Consider the following 17,794-nt stretch of genomic DNA (forward strand, 5'->3'; position numbering starts at 1 on the left):
GTGCTATAAATTTCCCTCTACACACAGCTTTAAATGTGTCCCAGAGATACTGGTATGTTGTGTGTTTGTTCTCATTGGTTTCAAAGAACATCTTTATTTCTGCCTTCATTTCATTATGTACCTAGTAGTCATTCAGGAGCAGGTTGTTCAGTTTCCATGTAGTTGAGTGGTTTTGAGTGAGTTTCTTAATCCTGAGTTCTAGTTTTATTGCACTGTGGTCTGAGAGAGAGTTTGTTATAATTTCTATTCTTTTACATTTGCTGAGTAGTGCTTTACTTCCAACTATGTGGTCAATTTTGGAATAGGTGTGATGTGGTGCTGAGAAGAATGTATATTCTGTTAATTTAGGGTGGAGAGTTCTGTAGATGTCTATTAGGTCCTCTTGGTGCAGAGCTGAGTTCAATTCCTGGATATCTTTGTTAACTTTCTGTCTCGTAGATCTGTCTAATGTTGACAGTGGGGTGTTAAAGTCTCCTATTATTATTGTGTGGGAGTCTAAGTCTCTCTGTTGGTCTCTAAGGACTTGCTTTATGAATGTGCATACTCCTGTATTGGGTGCTTATATATTTAGGATAGTTAGCTCTTCTTGTTGAATTGATCCCTTTACCATTATGTAATGGCCTTCTTTGTCTCTTTTGATCTTTGTTGGTTTAAAGTCTGTTTTATCAGAGACTAGGATTGCAACCCCTGCTTTTTTTTGTTTTCCATTTGCTTGGTAGATCTTCCTCCATCCCTTTATTTTGAGCCTATGTGTGTCTCTCCACGTGAGATGGGTCTCCTGAATACAGCACACTGATGGGTCTTGACTCTTTATCCAATTTGCCAGTCTTTATCCAATTTGCCAGTCTGTGTCTTTTAATTGGAGCATTTAGCCCATTTACATTTAAGGTTAATATTGTTATATGTGAATTTGATCCTGTCATTATGATGTTAGCTGGTTATTTTGCTCGTTAGTTTATGCAGTTTCTTCCTAGCCTTGATGGTCTTTACAATTTGGCATGTGTCTTCAGTGGCTGGTACCGGTTGTTCCTTTCCATGTTTAGTGCTTCCTTCAGGAGCTCTTGTAAGGCAGGCCTGGTGGTGACAAAATCTTTCAGCATTTGTTTGTCTGTAAAGGATTTTATTTCTCTATTTCTCCTTCACTTATGAAGCTGAGTTTGGCTGGATATGAAATTCTGGGTTGAAAATTCTTTTCTTTAAGAATGTTGAATATTGGCCCTCACTCTCTTCTGGCTTGTAGGGTTTCTGCCAAGAGATCCACTGTTAGTGTGATGGGCTTCCCTTTGTGGGTAGCCCGACATTTCACTCTGGCTGCCCTTAACATTTTTTCCTTCATTTCAACTTTGGTGAATCTGACAATTATGTGTCTTGGAGTTGCTCTTCTCGAGGAGTATTTTTTTGTGTTCTCTGTATTTCCTGAATTTGAATATTGGCCTTCCTTGCTAGGTTGGGGAAGTTCTCCTGGATAATATCCTGAAGAGTGTTTTCCAACTTGTTTCCATTCTCCCTGTCACTTTCAGGTACACCAATCAGATGTAGATTTGGTCTTTTCACATAGTCCCATATTTCCTGGAGACTTTGTTCATTTCTTTTTACTCTTTTTTCTCTAAACTTCTCTTCTTGCTTCATTTCATTCATTTGCTCTTCAATCACTGATACCCTTTCTTCCACTTGATCAAATGAGCTACAGAAGCTTTTACATGCGTCATGTAGTTCTCATGCCGTGGTTTTCAGTGCCATCAGGTAATTTAAGGACTTCTCTACAGTGTTTATTGTAGTTAGCCATTTGTGTAATCTTTTTTCAAGGTTTTTACTTCTTTGTGATGGGTTTCAACATCCTCCTTTAGCTCGGAGAAGTTTGTTATTACTGATTGTCTGAAGCCTTCTTCTCTCAACTCATCAAAGTCATTGTCCGTGCAGCATTGTTCCATTGCTGGCGAGGAGCTGTGTTCCTTTGGAGGAGAAGAGGTGCTCTGATTTTTAGAATTTTCAGCTTTTCTTCTCTGGTTTCTCCCCATCTTTGTGCTTTTATCTACCTTTGGTCTTTGATGACGTGACATACAGATGGGGTTTTGGTGTGGATGTCCTTTCTGTTTGTTTGTTTTCCTTCTAACAGTCAGGTCTGTTGGATTTTGCTGGAGGTCGACTCCAGACCCTGTTTGCCTGGGTATCACCTGCGGAGGCTGCAGAACAGCAAATATTATAGAACAGCAGATGTTGCTGCCTGATTCTTCCTCTGGAAGCTTTGTCTCAGAGGGGCACCCAGCTGTATGTGGTGTCAGCTGGCCCCTACTACGAGGTGTCTCCCATTTAGGCTACTCGGGGTCAGGGACCCACTTGAGGAGGCAGTCTGTTTGTTCTCAGATCTCAAACTGCATGCTGGGAGAAGTACAACTCTCTTCAAAGCTGTCAGACAGGGATGTTTCATTATCTGCATTTTCTAGTAAGGAAACCAAGGCTCAGACAGGCTAGGAAACTAGTAGTGAGTTTTATGTCCTTACTCTTGACTAGATAGCTGATATTCAGGGGGGCCATGATTTGAACCCAGCATTAGTAGATTCAAAAGTCTATGCTCTTTTCATTGCAGAATTGTCTTTTAATTTTTGGTAATGTGGTTTTACTCCAGGTGTTTCTAGTTTCAAATAACTGAAATAAATTTGAACTAGCTTTTTTAAAAAAGAAAAAGTTGTTTTAAAGACAAGGAGTGTCTTGAGGAACCTAAAGATAGGACTCCAGCTGGCTTCTAGGAGGAACTGGAACTGAGAGCTGTTTAGCTAGAGTTCTGTTCCTCTGACTCTTCCCTCCTGTCTTGCACATCTGCTTTATGTTCTGTCTGTGGCTTTCTCTGCCGTGTGTGTAGGTGACAGAATATGGCTGCTGCACAGCTTTGACCAGGCACAGAGATGAGCTGTCCCTAAATCCATATTCCTAGTAGGGAAAATCTGATTGACTCTGCTTCATTTGTATTTTTATTTACTTTTAAGGCAGGGCCTTGCTTTGTCACCCAGGCTGGAGTGCAGTGGCACCATCATGGCTCACTATAGTGTTGACCTCCTGGGTTCAAGTGATCCTCCTGTCTCAGCCTCCTAAGTATTATAGCTGGGACTACAGGAACATGCCACCAGCTAATTTAGCCCAGCTAATTCTTTTCTTTTCTTTTCTCTTTTCTTTTCTTTTTCTTTTTTCCTTCCTTCCTTCCTTCCTTCCTGCCTGCCTGCCTGCCTGCCTGCCTTCCCTTCATTCTTTCTTTCATTCTTTCCTCTTTTTTTTCAAGGTCTTGCCCTGTTGCCCAGGCTGGTCTCTAACTCCTGGCCTCAAGCAATCATCCTGTCTTAGCCTCCCAAAGTGTTGGGGTTACAGGCATGAGCCACTGCACCTGGCTGGCTCTGCTTTCAACAGATATCCGTCATGGGTCCAATCAGCTTTTAGCCAAGAAGGCAGAATTACATAATCCAAACATGGCTGCTACTCATGGCACCAGTTTTGACTGGTAGGAATGTGTGACTCTAGTCTTTTCTCACTCATCTGGTATGGCTGCAGCCTATTCTGTGTACTCTGTTACATGGAGAAGTCTAATAGTTTCCTTTCCTGTTTGACCCATGATTATAGCTCTTTGAAGAGCAAATAAGACGAGGACAGGCGTGACCAATATGCTGACATGTCAGTGATTTTCTTCTCTTGAAACACATCCTCATTGTTTCCACAATCTCATTCCTTATAGCCTGATTTTCCCCTACCCCACCCCACCTCTCTCATATGGGAATACAGTTAGAGTATCTGCTCAAAAGAAATCACCCACTTTCTTTGGAGCTCAACTTTTCACTTGGGCTACAGCTCCAACTGACTCCCTTTGCCAATATAAACCCCTCCCCAAGCTTGTTGTGCTTATTCTCTATGATAATGCTGAGAGTCCTTTTCCCAATTGTCACTACTTATCCAGAAGGTGGTCCAGTTATTCTCACTGGGCACACTGAGAAGAATAAATTCACGGGGGCTCTTAGGAACAAATGGTGGTCACCAACTCTCTTCTCAATTGAAATAGCTCCAATGGAAGGGGGTCAAATCTCAACACCCAGTTACATACATGTATACTTTCTGTTTTCTTCTACAGCTGTAAAGAAAAAGAAACTCAAGGGGAAAAAATTATTGTTACATTTTTTGTAGGTGGTCCCAAACTTATGAATGTTTAGGGTTCCTAAATGTTTAGGGTTCTAGTTGTTTAGAACTTGGAAGTTATTTTATTTTGGAAACAATACTGTGCTTGCTGGTTTAGGTTTCTGGCCAAACTGCAAATAATAATTTGGCCTACAACATAGCTGATTTGACCTTGAATTATGACCTCGAAATTTACCTTACCCTTAAAATTGGAGTCTGAACTCTTCTGGTCAATAGCCTGAATTCATTAGCTTTCTAGATATTCTTTCCCCTAAGCTTCTCTAAAGTTTGGTACTCCCTGGAACCTCTGTTTTCCTCTTACTGTAGACAAGGTAGGGGGACAACATAGAGGTATGTAAGTGGATGATGGATGTGGGCTCCAGGTATTGAAAGATGTAGTGGCAGTAGATGGTACAAAAAGAAGGATAAGACTGAGTAGAAAGTAGTGAGTTTTATGACCTTAGTGACGCTCAAAAAAAGAGGAGGCTGGTAAAGAGGAATAGGGAGGAAAGAATGACTGGCTGCAATTGTTGATAAATAGATATTGCATGTTGTCAATATCTGCATTTAAAATATTAACTATTTTTTGCATGCAATTCTTTGAGTTGCTCTTTCCCCCCCATTATTTTTTTATTTTACTTTTTTGTTGGTTTGTTTGGAGACAGGGTCTCACTCTGTCACCCAGGCTGGAGTGCAGTGGTGTGATCATGGCTCACTGCAGCCTCAACCTCTCGGGCTCAAGCGATCCTCTGGCTTCAACCTCCCAAGTAGCTGGAACAACAGATGCATGCCACCACACCCAGCTAACATTTTGATTATTTGTAGAAATGAGGTCTCCCTATATTGGCCAGGTTGGTCTTGAACTTCTGGGCTCAAGTGATTCTCCCAGCTTGGCCTCCCAAAGTGCTGGGATTACAGGTGTGAGCCACTGCGCTGTGCCTATCTTTCCTCTCCATTAGCCTTCAGTAAATAGATAATAAATTTTACAGCATTCGTCATTTGTTTAGCTGGGTGCCTGAACTTGCCTCCCTGGGATAAGGCACCATGACTGCACAGAAATCCAGCCAGATAATGGGAAGGTGTGCACTGGCTTCTCATTGCATGGCTATGTAGTGTAATCACAACGTACCTTTGTGGGGCTCCTGTTTATGTGGCTTTAGTAGATGATTTCATCCTCTTTTCTGACTTGGAACCAGACAACTTTACATTTGCAGCAAACAGATGGACAACAGGGTTGAAATAAGATCTTGTACTGAAATAGTCCTTGAGTCATACTCCTTGACTGTTCTCTCATACAGGAAACTTGCCTCTTCCTTCTTGCAGAAGGCCAAGGCTGAGAATTCAGTGTTCTCAGAGTTGTTGGACTCTTTTCTCAATATATATTATGTTGGATATTTTTCTTCTTGGTCAATATTGAGAGTCTGCCAGTATAAGAATATTATCTAATTTGTTTTGGCAGAACACCTGGCCTTTTGCCCTAAGTAGATATTTAAAAATAGAACTAAAAGTTTTGCATTAACTTGTTTTTGTCCTCTTTCCAAAAAAGATCCTGACATGAGAAAAAAAGGGGAGCTTGATTTTACCTATACTTTTCTTTGGGAAGCAAGGGTGCTCTAGTTCAGGGGTGTCCAATCTTTTGGCTTCCCTGGGCCACATTGGAAGAAGAAGAATTTTCTTGGGCCACACATAAAATACACTAACATTAATGACAGTCGATGAGCTAAAAAAATTGCAAAAAAATTGTATAATGTTTTAAGAAAGTTTACAAATTTATGTTAGGCTGCATTCGAAACCATCTTGGGTCACAGGGCTGCAGGCTGTACAAGCTTGCTCTAGCTGAAACTCACTTGACTTGGTCATTGGGTCCTAGTGTACATTGTGCCAGTAACTGTGTGACCTTATGAAAGTTCATCTTTCAGTGCTGTTTCCCCATCTGTAAAATGGGAATGATAAAACCTCAACTGAAGGGTTGTTGTAAGTATTAAATGAAATGACATTTGTGAAAGTATTCAGATGAGGTAATATTGTTGTATTAACATAGATTTTTTAAAGGTACAAAAAGAATTATATTAAAACAGTAACATACATTTGTATGTATGAGGGAGGGATATTTAAAATTAAAATATTATATAATCACAAGAAAGACCAGATATTCCTTGCTCTGCCCTTGGGCACCCAAGAAAATTAAAGCCTGTTTTATATCACCAAAATGAAAAAGAGGCTTGATAGAAGTAACAGTGCTCAGTGCTTTGAACCCCAGTCAATTTATACTCTTGTTAGATAAGTCCACATTCTAAAGGCTACAAAAATCCTGTTAAATCAAGGGGAAAAAATTCATTTTAGGATAAAGTTATTCAACATGAAAGAAAGGCGTGTCTTCAGTGAGAGAACTGCCTGCTGTCGGATGATTTCTTGCTAATGTGTTTAAAGATTTTGGACTTCTCAATTTTCTTGGTTTTTTGGTAGCCAAATCCACCACTACCCCCTCGCTTTTTCTGCTTGCCTTCATTGCAGTTGATGTTCAGATCAACAAAGGGAGGCACCTTGAAACCAAATGACAGAGCAACTTGAGGCAAATTTAAGTTATTAACATTAAAGATCTGTTTCAGAGAATGGGAATCATAGGCTTGTATATACGGCTTATATGGTTCCTGAGCTGACTTATGAAGAAAGTAGTTCTCTTCAATCAATTTCTCAAGCTGGGACTGAATGTCAGAAATTTTAGACCAGGAAAAATCTAATAAACTTAATGGAACCTTGGATTGTTTCAAGTAGCAAAGAAAACCCAATTATTCTGGGCACAAAATGAGCAGGGCATGCCCTCTCCCATTTAGGCCTCTGGCTGTTCTACCTACACAATGAATGTATTCCTTAGGGTCATCTGGAGGGTCATACTGAACAATCCAGTCAACTTCAGGAATGTCCAGTCCTCTTGCTGCCACATCCGTACACAATAGTGTTCCTGAATCTGGGTTGCAGAACTGGAAGAATGTGGTTGTACACTTAATTTGCTTTTGCTTTCCATGAATGGCCACGTCAGGCAAATCAATGTAGTTCAGCAACTCATAGTGGTATTTCACGGACATGCAAGATGAAAAGAAGACCATAAGCTTCTTCTTTTGATTCTTCTTAAGAAATGTAAAGAGCAGAAGGAATCTCTTTTTGGAAGGACAAACAACATATCCCTGCTCAAGACCATCCACTGTTGCATTAGCTTTATCATCGTCAGCACCAACATACAATGCCTCCTTTTTCAGATAAATCCTTGCCAGGCCTTCAACTTTTTGAGTTTGGGTGGCAGGAAAGAGCATAGTCTGTCTACGTGTTGGCAAAAGTTTAATAACTTGCTTTAATTCCTCTGCAAACCCAACATCCAAGATATGATCAGCTTGATCAATAACCAGACACTGCAGGTTTTTATACATAAGCCCTGGGGGTATTCTGCATATGGTCCAGCAGACGGCCTGGTGTGGCCACAATGATGTTGATCCCATTAGCAAGTTTCTGTGCTTCAGCAGATCTGTTACTGCCACCCATTATCAACCCGTAGGTATGCACGTGGCATGTCTTTAGCTCCATAAGAACACCAAAAGTTTGCATGGCTAGTTCTCTAGTAGGTGAGAGAATAAGGACTCCCACTCCATTCCTGGGCATGAACTTTCACTTAACAATGAGTTCAGCTGCAGGAATGAGAAAAGCCAGGGTTTTACCACTGCCTGCTTTTGCAGCTACTAGAAGTCCCTGCCTTCCAGAAGTGGTCTGATACTTTTATGCTGAATTTCAGTCATGTTTGTAAAACCCATTTCCTTTATTGCCTTCAGAGTGTTTTCATTGACAAGATTATGTAGAGAAACAAATGAAGTATCCTCAAAAGCTCCTGTCAGTCCCAGGGGCAGGCTGGTCACCTCACTGTCATCTTCATCATTATCTGGCTTCTCCACATTATTTTCTGTTTCTTTAGGAGTCTCTGCACTTTCTTCTTCAGATTCCCCTTTGTTTTTAGTTTTTGCTTTTTTTGTATCAGGCCCAGCATTGTTCAGCATTTTTCTCTTTTTCTTCTTCTTTTTCTTTTTTGATTCTGAATTGGGAGACTGCATTGCTGCTTCTCCATTGGTCAATATGGTGGATTTCTGGGGAGATTTTTTAACTTTTATATTTTCCACTGCTTCTTGAGACATGTCTCCATTTGGAGCTTCTGATAAGCCCACATTCATAGAACGTTTTGATTTTTTAACCTTTCCACCTCCCATTGTTTCTTCAGACACATTTCCATTTTGAGTTTCTGATAGGGTCAGATATGAGGCCCCCTGCAACTTTAGGTTCCGCTACTACAATTTGAGGTTCCACTTCTCGATCTTCTTGCACAGGAGTTTCATTGGCAGGTGAGACATGCTGTCCAAGTAGTGTCTAGACCACGGTGCCACGCAGTCAACATAGATTTTTGATATGGTTTGGCTGTATCCCCCACCCAAATCTCATCTTGAATTGTAATAATCCCACGTCTCAAGGGCAGGGCCAGGTGGAGATAACTCAGTCATGGGGTGGTATCCCCCATAGTGTTCTCATGGTAGTGAGTAAGTCTCATGAGATCAGATGATTTTATAAATGGGAGTTCCCCTGCCCAAGCGCTCTTGCCTGCCACTATGTAAGACATGCCTTTGCTTCTCCTTTGCCTTCTGCCATGATTGTGAGGCCTCCCCAGCTATGTGGAACTGTGAGTCCATTAAACCTCTTTCCTTTATAAACTACCCAGTCTTGGGTATGTCTTTATTAGCAGTGTGAGAATGAACTAATATAATTTTGATTAATTTTCAGAGATTAGAACTATCCTTCCTCTATAACAAAATAATTCATAATGAGCAAGGAGTAATTAATCCACTTAAAGATTTACTTATTCTAAACTAAGTATATTTGCTCACTGCCTTTTATTCAATCCTTGCTGGAGAGAGGTAATAATGTTGACCTGTGATTCTGTTTCTTTTTTTTTTTTTTTTTTTGAGACCTGCTTGATTTATTCTGATTATTTAATACACAATGACACAACTGTGATCCCAAAGTGTGCAGAGTTAAAGCCTTCAACTGCAGCTGGGGAGAGGGCAGGAATGGTACACCTGTGGACGGTGGTGAGTCAGGAATGATGGGCAGGGGGCCATGACCAGGGCAGCTGAGTCCTCCCCAGGGCCAGGGACCGGGGAGTATCCTGAGGAGCAGGACCCAAGGGTAGCCCAGGGCTGGGGAAGGGGTCAGAGACCTCCCCTAGGTCTAGGTCTGGAACTCAGAAGTTCCACATGGCTGAGGGTGCAGGAGCCCAGGAAGGACCAGAGGCAGGGCCAGGAGAGCACCATTTCCTGAGGGGCTGGGGGCAGGGAGGTGCCCTACAGGAGAAGCCAGGAGGGGCCGCCTGCCCCTGGGGTGGGGGCTGGGCTGGAGCAGGCTGCAGCAAAAAAGACCTGAGGCAGGTGCAGGGCCTGAGAGCCTGGGGGGATGGTGTTGGGGAGCTCCCAGGGCAACCTGGCCCAGGGAGCAGTCCTGACTCAGCAGAGGATGTCCAGGGAGGGGCTGCAGACCCCTCAAGACCTTCCCTCCTCTCTCCCTGGAAAGGAGCTGGGGAACCCGTAGTGCAAATCTGTGGACCACTCAGTTACGGAGGGAGGCTGTGCCTGAAGGGGGACACTGGGGTGCGCCCCATCCACTACCTCGGCCTCCACCACTGTCCTCAGTAATAGCCGCTTCTCGTAAAAGTGCAGGCCATGGACACCACCCTCAGTCTGGGCTGACACGGTCTGCTTCTCAAACTTGAGCTCTCCTGAGTACATCATGGACCAAAGGACAGACAGGCTGTGGCCCCGATATCCTGGCAGCCGTGCTGGATGCCCACTATGTGGTAGGGCATGAACTTCTGAGTGTAACCTTTGTCCTGGATGGAACACGAGGCACCCTGCGCTATCTTCACCTTATCCCCCTCACTGAAGTATCGTTTCCGGCTGCTGCTGCTCTTCTCCATGGCATCCAGTGAGCCCATGCCCCGATACTTCTTAAGCTGCACCCCGTCTGAGAAGTACTCACAGGGGGCCTCCGTGGTGGCAGCCAGCAGGGAACCCATCATCACTGTGGAGGCTCCAAGTTCCAGGGCCTTGACCATGTGCCCCACGGTCTGGATGTCACCATCCGGATATAATGGGCACACCAAAGCGCTGAGCATACTCGGCCACCTTGTACACAGCAGTGCCCTGGGGCCAACCGCAGGCCATCACTTCTTGGGTGATGCAGATGGAGCCACAGCTCATCCCCACGCACAGCTCGTCCACACCAGCATCAATCAGGTTCTTGCCCTGGGCTGCTGTCACCACGTTCCCCCCAGTCACCTGGAGGTTGGGGTACTTCTGTTTGATGTAATGCACTATGGCGATCTGATACACTGAGTTCCCTTGGGATAAGTCCAAGATTATGACGTTGACGCCCGCCTGGGTGAGCAGGTCCAGGAGGTATTTGCCATCCGCAGGAGTGCCCACAGCTGCCCCCCACAGCAGCTGCTCGTGGGAATCCTTGGAGGCCAGAGGGTAGTCTCGGTTCCTCTTCAGATCGGTGCGGGCGATGATGGCCACCAGCTCATCCAGATCGTTGATGATAGGCAGCTTCCCTTTCTTGCTACACTGCAGGATCTCATTTGCCTCTTTCAATGTCACGCCTGCTAGAGCCACCACCAGCTCTATCCTTGGCTTCATCACCTCACTGAGGAGGGTGTTGTGATCCTTCTCAGCAAGAAAGTTGATGTCCGAGGAGGTGACGATGCCCACCAGCTTGCTGCGCATGATGCCCGTCTCAGTCATCGGGATGCCAGAGAAGCCATGCCGCATCTTCGGCTCCATTACATCACCCACAGTGTGCGAGGGGCTCAGCACCATGGGGTCCATGATGAAGCCCCCCTCTTCAAACTTCTTGACCTTCTGCACCTCTTGGCCTGGAACTCTGGGGTGTAGTTGTGGTGAATGAAACCAATACCTCCCATCAGAGCCATCGCAATGGCCATGTTCGCCTCTGTCACAGTGTCCATGGGGGAGGAGATCAGCGTCAGCAGCATCTTCAGCGTGATCTTCCGGGTCAGTCAGGACTGAGGTCAGGTCCACTTCATCAGCTATGAAGTCTATGAATCCTGGGAGAATCCGGACGTCGTTGTAGGTGAGGCCGTCAGTGCTGGTGAAGAGCTGCTACGGGATGAGCCCATCCTCAGGCACGTAGCTGGTGCCGCAGTTGCTCAGAGAGTCCGCCATGCTGCCGTGAGACCCCGGACCGCACCTAAACACCTGCAAAACCGCTGCTGCTGCTGCTGCTGCCTCCATTTTCTTAATGCAATATAAAATATAGTCTAATTCAGGGCATGCTGTGGATCACAATGCCTCATCCTGCTCACTTGGGGTTATTTATTGCCGTCACACTTTCTGGTAAGAGACATAAACTGATGTAATATCAAAGGAACACCATAAGCCATTTGAACTGTTGAACTGATATAATCATGAACTGGTCAGATGGCCATCCAAGTTTACAGCATTCTTTTGGGCATGATGGCATCTGATTTCTGCTTTTTTATCTCTCTCCAATTTTGATAGCCTCAGGTATATGCTGCAACATATATATCGTCCAAGGTCCTGTAGAATTATGTGTAAAAATCGCAGGTTGACAAGATTGGAAAATATTTTTAAGGATTAACCCTGTGTAGTAACATCGTTCACTCTCAAAAGTTTTGTCTCTGTTGGTCAGTTCGTGGATTACTTCCATCAAAAGAGGATTTTGGATTGGTTATTTTCAACATAACCACTGAAAATGAGAGCTTCAGCCTGTGTATGCATTAGGAAGACAGATACTGGGCAAGGACCCCCTCATCCTGATAGAATGGTCTGGGAGCCTTGCACCAAAGTTTCTCTTATTTGTTTTGATTTGTTCTCACCCTTGCATGGGGAGGTGAGGGTGAACTAGTTATGACTGAACTACTTATCTTTATTCACAGTGCTTATCAGAGGAGTATAAAATACTTCTTTTGTCTTTTGATAAAATTAGAAATTTATGTGTTACTAACATACCATTAATGAGCCTCTTTTGGTTTAAGAAAGCACCAGAAATTAACAAACAATTAGGAATAAAACTAGGGTTTACTTTCCATGATTATCTTTTGCTTTTATTATAGCTTGAAAAAGTTTATAAGTAAGTCGTTTTAAAGTTTTTAAAAAATATTTTTAAGACCTGGGGTCTCACTATGTTGCCCAAGCTGGTCTTGAGCTCCTGGCCTCAAGCAATTCTCCTGCCTCAGCCTCCTGGTTTTAAAGTTTTTTTTTTTTTGAATTAAATGCCTGGGATGGAGAAACTTGTTCTCTGCCATCAACAAAGCTTACCGCTTATCCATCTCTCTGACTTTGCTCATGTAATTCCGTTTGCCCAAAAGGCTCTTCTTCCTCCTTCTCTCCATTGTCTTCCCACATTTCTACCCACTAAATTCTCCAGGTCTTACAGGGCTGGGCTCAAAATGCTGAGTGCCTTCCTGAAACTTGGTGCTACTCTGACCAGCTGACAGGCCTAATTGTCTTTTTTGACACCACTTGAAGTCTTATGTTTTATTTATCTTTGTATTCCCAGTACCTAATAAATAACCTGTAGATAATAGGAGCTTTAGAAGTGTTTGTTGAATAGAGCAATGAAAGTAAGAGCATTACAGAAGAGAGGAAGCCTAGAAGAGGGTGTCTAACTATATGGTGGGGAAAGGTGAGTAGGAGGGAGATTCCAGAAAAGATACACCTTGAGTGACATTTTTTTCTGTGTGTGTGTGTGGGATGAAGAGCTATTGGTCAGGTGGAAAAGGCAGGGAAGAATGGCCTTGGTAAATGGAGAACCATCTGTGAGTGTGAAATTTAGAGTACTTAGAAATGTTTAGTGTGGCTGAAACTGAGATGCAAAGTGAAGATGGAGGAAAAGAAGATGAATCTAAAATGAAAGGTAGGTTGTATATTTGAACTTTGTGCCAATTAAAAAATCATTTAGGTTAGTAGTTAGAATTGCCTCTGTGGTGCTTAGGTCAATAGTATAAATAAAAGTCAGGTGTGGGATTACATTTCATGAGCTCATTTGATTAGAAGAGCTTGAATATTTAATTCATTATGGAACAATTACCTCAGAGTAAATGGGCTGGACATGGTGGCTCACACCTGCAATCCCAGCACTTTTGGGAGGTCAAGGCAGGAGGATCACTTGAGGCCAGGAGTTTGAGACCAAACTAGGCAACATAATGAGATTCCTGTCTCTTTAAAGAAAAAAAAAAATAAATGGGTGGGTATAACAGTTTGTGTTTGAAACAAATGTTTGCTGAAATACAAACTGAAATCCTAGAAATTTTAAGGTAATTCTTCCTGACGTAGAGGCAAAAATACTGGAGTCTCAATTTAACCCTAAATGGTTAAATAGTGAATGTCCCATTTTGTGGGACAACTTTATAGCTAATACTATGCCTCAATGAGGCTTTCCTGTTGTATCAGTCACTAACCATTTAAAAATGTGATACTTATCAGCAGTTCATAAGTAGATAAGCTTTTTTTTTTTTTTAAAAAAAAATAATGACTACTTTTGTAAAGATTAAAAGAAATAATGTATGTAGAATGCTTAGTACCAAGTACCATGCCTGGCACACAATAGATATTCAGTAATATAATATGTTTTTTTTTCTCAAAATCCCAGAGAGCTGCGGAAGCTTCCACTTTATCATTATGAAGTTTCAGAAGAAATAACATCCTGCCTCCAAGCGTACCTTTGCTAAAATATCCGCTAATTCTTTTGTGGAAGTTTGGAATTTCCTTGGTGATTTTAAACAAGATTTCCGCTCTCAAGTGTGTTCATTGTATGAGTCCTGTATCACCAGTGCTGATCTGAGTACAGAATCGTCAAGCCTCAGTGGGACTAAATATTTCAGGATTACTTGTATTTGAAATAGTTCTGGCCAAGCACGGTGGCCCATGCCTGTAATCCCAGCACTTTGGGAGGCCGAGGTGGGTGGATCAGTTGAGGTCGGGTTGAGACCAGCCTGGCCAACATGGTGAAACCCCGTCTCTACTAAAATTACAAAAAATTAGCCAGGCATGGTGGCAGACACCTGTAATCCCAGCTTCTCGGGAGGCTGAGGCAGGAGAATCACTTGAACCCGAGAGGCAGAGGTTGCAGTGAGCTGAGAAAAAAAAGAATTAGTTCTGATCTCTTTCACCTCAAGGGTTCAGTGAATCATGCTGAGGCCTTCCTGATGTATGAGACAGATAGTTTTCTTTTGGATTTATGGGTGGGCAGCAGGTTTGCCTGAGCTATTAATACTGAGTAGGAATTGAGATGCCAGGTTGGAAAATGAAAACTTAAACCAAGTTATTGCTGGGCATAATTCAGGAGTATTGCATGCCTTTGGTTTGTTTTGATTAAATTCCCAGGTGATACAATCATCAGGCTATTAAAAATAATCATCTGACTATTAAAAATAATTAATTGCCTTGTTTTCTACTTAGCGGTATAATGTTTCCAGATTTGTAAGTTAGAATGCATTTTGCAATGGGACAATGAAACAGGGGCAATAGTTACTGTGATTTAATGTTTAGGGGGCAGGGCAGGTTGCCTGGCCACATCACCATGAGGATTTCAGGGAGCATTTCTTTGGATATGTGTAATTTTCCAAACCCCAATAACTAGAAAAATAGACTATTAACCTACTTGGCCAAAATAAAGTAAAACTATAACAAATATAAAAGTAGAGATTTTGTAGATCACATTTCTTCACCACAATCCAATTAAATTAGAAACCAATACTAAACATATGACCAGAAAATAACTACTTGGAAACTAAGAAACAGTCTCCTAGGTAAACCTTTGATCAAAGAGAAAATATAAGAGAAGCAAAAGGTTCTTTGGAGAGGAATAACAGAGTATACTTTATACCCAAATCTTTAAGGCATAGCATATACTCAAAACTTTACTTGGAAAAAAATTTATAACAGTAAATATCTTTATTATTCATAAAGAAGAGGACAGCAAAACACGTACCTGCCTCCAGCCCCTCATAAACCAAACAAACAACATACATACAAGGTAGGAAGAGGGGATGATAAAGTTACAAGTGAGAATTAATGGAATAAGGAAAAAATGTAGGAAGGTTAAATAAGACAAAATACTGGAAAAAGAGCAAGCGTATAACAAGATTAGGAACAAGGAAACAAATGCATTACAGATGCATAAAAGATGGAAAGAATTATAAGAATTATACATGGACACTCCTGGCTAACAAGGTGAAAAGTTGCCTCTACTAAAAAAATACAAAAAATTAGCTGGGCATGGTGGTGGGCACCTGTAGTCCCAGCTATTTGGGAGGCTGAGGCGGGAGAATGGCGTGAACCCGGGAGGCGGAGCTTTCAGTGAGCGAAATTGCACCACTGCACTCCAGCCTGGGCCACAGAGCGAGACTCCGTCTCAAGAAAAAAAATAAAAAAATAAAAAAAAAAGGCCGAGCGCAGTGGCTCACACCTGTAATCCCAGCACTTTGGGAGGCCGAGGCATGTGGATCACAAGGTCAGGAGATTGAGACGATCCTGGCTAACACGGTGAAACCCTGTCTCTACTAAAAATACAAAAAATTAGCCAGGCATGGTGGCGAGTGCCTGTAGTCCCAGCTACTCGGGAGGCTGAGGCAGGAGAATGGCATGAACCTGGGAGGTAGAGCTTGCAGTGAGCCAAGATTGCGCCACTGCACTCCAGCCTGGGCAACAGAGGGAGACTCAATCTCAAAAAAAAAAAAAAATTATACACGTGCAGTAGGGTTTCGCCATGTTGGGCAGGCTGGTCTTGAACTCCTGACCTCAGTTGATCCGCCCACCTTGGTCTCCCAAAGTGCTGGGATTACAGGCATGGGCCCCCCAGCCCCTTGTTATATTTTTAATATAAACATTAATCAATATAAAATATTTTAGGTTGGGTGTGGTGGCTTATGTCTGTAATCCCAGTGCTTTGGGAGGTCAAGGTGGGAGTATGTCTTGAGACCAGCCTCGATAATACAGTGGAACCCCATCTCCACAAAAAATTTAAAAAATTAGCTGGGCATGGTGGCGTGTGCCTGCAATCCTAAGGCTGGAGAATTGTTCAAGGCTGCAGTAAGATATGATTCCACCACTGCACTTCAGATTGGGCAACAGAATGAGACCCCATCTCTTAAAAAAAAGTTTAAGAAAAATTTTATTTTTGAAGATCATTTTTGAACTATTTTATTAGTCCACCAATACAATAAAACCAATTATTTTTGTCAATTAGTGTACATTTTAAAAGTTCCATCATTTCCATTATTTATTAGCATCTTCTTTCATTGTCAAAGTGTCCTGGTTTGAATGAGAAATTTATGGTCATTCTGTCTTTAAAAGTCAGATAATTACAGTGTTATTCAACCTATCCCAGATTATAGAAAAAAATAAGTATTCCCCCAATTTGCTTTATGAAGCCAGCATGTCTTGAATACCAGTATAGGGTAATACAATATGATCAAGAAAGTATTATTCCAGGAATATGAATTTGGTTTCGTATCAGAAAATCCAGCCACTTAGTCCATTGTATAAAAACTATAAAAGATGAGTAACATGATTATATCAATAGTCTCTGAAAGCCATCTGATGAAGTTCTATTCCTAACAAAGTACTATTCCTAATAAAACTCTTAAGGAGGAATAGAAGGAAATTACTTAAACATAATAAAGACTGTGAAAAAACTAGCAAACTTCATTATAAATGAACTATTAAAACAATTACATAAGAATCTAGAGAGGAAAGCCTGTGATCAGTTTTTTTATTTATCATTACCTTTTGTGTTTTAACAAATGCAACAAGATAAAAAGTTGTGTTTTTGATATATTTACTGGAAAATAAAAAATAAAAGCATCTTTTTTTTTGTTGCTGACATGATTGTGCACATACCACCAAACATGAGACTAAATTTAAAAATCCACTCTAGCAGAATTACTAAAATATTTGGGAAAATGTCTGGATGCAAGATAAATATATGAACTGAAATCTTCTATTTTACCAGTGAGCACCAAGAAATGGGGATATGTGTTCCCTCAAATTATATGATAAAACTCTAAAAATAAACATAATATATAAAGTTCTTGCAATTCAGAATAGAATAGCAACTTAGTATTCAAAAATTACATAAAATGACTATAAAGCTTTATATTGTCAAACGCCCTATTCAAGAAAAGTATGAAAAATAAGAATGCTATAAAATCACTGTAATCAAGATAGTATTGGCCTAGCAATACACAAACATTAGAACAGAATAGATTCAAAAATAGATGCTTCAGAATAGATAAATCAGAATACAGATAATATTTGATACATATTGTAGTCCAATTCAGTGGAAAAATCATGAGTTAAATTATTCTGGCATAGGTAGTTCTCTATCTGGTTAAAATACAACAGGACTCATCATAAATGATATAAAGTTAATTCCCTGATGGATGAAAAACAAATTTAACAAATTACCATTTCACAGGAAAATCCAGAAAAACACACATGTACAAGCTAAAGCTTAGGAAACCTTTTAAAGGATGGAAACCCCAGAAACTATATAAGAAAAGGAATAA

General features: G+C 41.6%; 2 pseudogenes; both read right to left on the reverse strand.

Annotated features, from left to right (window-relative positions):
• Positions 1–6,533: 6,533 nt before the first annotated feature.
• Positions 6,534–8,546, reverse strand: LOC100592759 (annotated as a pseudogene).
• A 1,179-nt stretch (positions 8,547–9,725) lies between these two features.
• Positions 9,726–11,426, reverse strand: LOC100605771 (annotated as a pseudogene).
• Positions 11,427–17,794: the final 6,368 nt, after the last annotated feature.

The sequence above is a fragment of the Nomascus leucogenys genome, chromosome 8, assembly GCF_006542625.1.
Source record: "Nomascus leucogenys isolate Asia chromosome 8, Asia_NLE_v1, whole genome shotgun sequence".
In the NCBI taxonomy this organism is placed as follows: Eukaryota; Metazoa; Chordata; class Mammalia; order Primates; family Hylobatidae; genus Nomascus; species Nomascus leucogenys.